General features: G+C 33.6%; 1 long non-coding RNA gene across 1 annotated transcript; it reads left to right on the top strand.

The window, feature by feature from the left end:
- Window positions 1-1,035: 1,035 nt before the first annotated feature.
- LOC111629631 lies at window positions 1,036-1,896 on the top strand. Its single transcript, XR_002757377.1, has 4 exons — window positions 1,036-1,124; window positions 1,227-1,288; window positions 1,380-1,456; window positions 1,548-1,896. It is a non-coding gene; the product is annotated as an uncharacterized LOC111629631 (long non-coding RNA).
- Window positions 1,897-3,214: the final 1,318 nt, after the last annotated feature.

The following is a 3,214-nucleotide window of genomic DNA, read 5'->3' as shown; positions in this document are numbered from 1 at the left end:
ATCATGCGGAAATTTAAAACGGTAAATATCAATAAAACTAAAATCTTCTAAAATTTTAGTTAAACTTTCCTTGACCCATCATAACCAAAAACACCACTGTTATCAACAGGTGATAAAATATTATTAAAATCACCAGCTAAAATTAAAAACTTAATACCAATTAAAAATTGCCTTAAATTTAATAAATTTTCTTTTCTTTCAGAGACTTTAGGTGAAGCATATATATTAACTACTCTGATTATCTTACCACTCACCTGGATGTCTACAGTAAGTACTCTCCCATCACGGTCGGTTTTAAAGTCGTATACTTTAATCTTCTTTCTTACTAATGTTAAAACTCCCGTGCTTCTTCTGCTTGAAAAGGATGCATAAATATTATAGCCCACAAACACCTTTCTTAGCGCTCTTAAATCTGAAAAGTCACGTATATTAGTATCCTGGATCAACAATATATCAATCTTATTTGACATTACTAAGTTTAATAAGCATATCTGTTTTTTATCCTCTCTAAACCCTGTTATGTTAATTGTTCGCAAATTTAGGTATTTAACCATTGTTCGTTTCTTTTGTTGTTTTCTTTCTTTTTTGTTGATCTTCTATACCTTCCGTTCTAGTTCTTCTCTTTCCTTCTCTTATATCCTTCAATTCTCTTTCCATACTACTTCCTCTAGACCTCGTCTTTTCTTCATAAATCGATGCAGTTTCCTTTACTGGCCTAATTCTAACAATTTCTGCTCTTTCCCTATTTTCTTTGTCAATTCCTTCCACCTCTTCCTCTTTATTTATTACTTTATCAGGTATCTCTGTTTCCATTTCACTTTCTTTTATTTCCTTATTTTTTTTTCTCCTTTCTAAACTTTTCTCTCTTCTTTTTTCCGTACTCCGACTTCGTGGGCCTCTTTTTAATATATCAGAAAACGTCTGTTTTTTACATGGAGCATCCTTATCATGATCTTGTCTACAATTACAATCTTTTACAAGATGTAAGGTACTATCACATCGATAGCACTTTTTAATTTGACATTCTCTTATCAGATGCGTACTACTACCACATCGTCGACATTCCGGTTTGAGACCCACACAGAAAATCTGGACTTGACATCCAAGAATCTCCATATAATTCGGTATACTCTTATTTGTGTGTATAGCTATTCTATATGTTTCTGATTTTATCGGTGGTGTAGTATTAAACTTGTATGCTACTACATTTATAATTCTTCCATAAGGTTCTAGAGCCTTTCGTAGCAATTCCTCATCCGCCTCATGTGGGACACACTTCATCGTCAATGTAAGTATTTCTTTCTCTCTTCCTTCTATTACATACTCATTATTATCTAAAATTATTGTTTCTCCCATCAATTTTTCTTTTGCTTTAACAGAATCCAATCCCACCTCCACTATGTTATTTGGCCGAAAGCACACTTGTTCGACTACTCCTTCACTTCCTAATTTCTTGGTAATTTCTTCTACTAATTCTGCCACTATTACTTTCTCTTTTATTACTAATCGAACTGATTTAACTGCTTCATACTTTTTTACATTTTCAGAAGCCTCCTCCTCATTATTCACCCCCATCTCGGGCAAGGTTGGCGGTGATAATCCACCCACCAAGCTTCCTCTGAAGGTGACTCCCATGAACTTCTGAATATCACCAGCCACTTCTAAGTCGATTAATGGTCTCGGACTATCCTCTCCTAATCCAGGGACCGAAACAGGTACAAAAACCCGATCCATCTCGGCAGAATTTCACTTGCCGACTGGCCCGCGGCCAACACCTGTTGGTTAGGTAAGTTATCGAAGAATACGACTAAAATTCCACAAACTTGTCGAATAAATTCTGTAGAATACTTATAATAACTTGTAAAGGCAATTAAGCCCATATAAACTTTAATAAAAGTCAACACAAGTCTTCAGAAAGTCTATCTTCCTGTGACACGCCCCCCACGGGAGCTGTTGAAGTGTTTCTCACTAATTTAATTCCAGAAAAAAATAATTTCTCACTTTAAAGTTATTTAAAATAAAGTTTAGTTACTCTACAGTCAGTCTAGTCTATAATTCTTTCAAACTTCCTACTCACTTTGCCACTAATTGTCTGTATTCCCAAGCATTAGTCCTAACACTTCAACTCCAGTTTTCGTTAAGACTCAAAAAATAATTTTTAATTTTTCACAAATTCTTGACGAAACAGTAATCCTCAACACTTCCGATCATTAATTATCAATAAGTTGATCCAATAAAGGCACAAATAAACTTATAATAGCAAAACAAAGACTACTCGAATTTCTCTGCCAGCACGGCCGAGATAAGAACAGATACTGTTAAATTAAAGTTTATTATTTCTGTTTCTTTTATTTACATGGAGCAACATGCTCGATAACATTTTTATTCATTAAATCACAAAAATCAATTTTCTATTCGTTTCCTTGTGCTTATTTAACATTACATTCAAAACTTTAATACAACTAATAGAATTATAACTTTTTTACATTAGTCTTCTTTCTATTTAGATATGTTTACATTTATTTATATACAGTAGATCCCCCTATAAGACGGTAGATACGTTCCGTTCTTTATGAATCAATTTTGTAGGAATCATAGTTTATGGACTACGGCTGTTTGAAAGGTTTTCTTTCATAAAATTAATCGATTCTAGACTAATTCGACTCAACATTTCCAAAATACGTATATTTTTTTGAAAATAATCCGTATAAACTACGTTATAAACAAAAAATTGTAGGATTGCTTACCGAGTGTGTACCGTTCGACTACGCCCGTTGCTAAAGCTTGGTTTCGTCGCGGAACAGCGCATCAAACCGCGGCCGCGATTTCTGATATTATTTTTCTGCGAAAACTTCGTTGACCTTTGGAGACATCCTTAATATAAATAATTTTTATGGCCGTTAAATAAGAAATGTTTCTTTCACAAGAAATGTATAAAATTACAGTACTGGACAGACGATAGGTCGCCTAACTCGCCGTAGCGTGACGCTAGACGGCGAAAAATATATATTTAATTATAATAAAGTTACAATAAATTAAGTTAATATATAATTATATATACAGTACCTAATTTATATATAATTAATATATAATTATATGTACAGTACCTAATTTATATATAATTATATGAACAGACGATACTAAACTCAATTTATCCGCCTAAACGTCCGTAGCGTGGCGCTACGGACGGCGGGAAAGTAGTTCGGCTGCCCGA

The sequence above is a fragment of the Centruroides sculpturatus genome, unplaced genomic scaffold, assembly GCF_000671375.1.
Source record: "Centruroides sculpturatus isolate CEXI.00-Female unplaced genomic scaffold, Cexi_2.0 scaffold609, whole genome shotgun sequence".
Taxonomy (NCBI): Eukaryota; Metazoa; Arthropoda; class Arachnida; order Scorpiones; family Buthidae; genus Centruroides; species Centruroides sculpturatus.
This window is presented reverse-complemented; position numbering and strand designations above follow the sequence as displayed.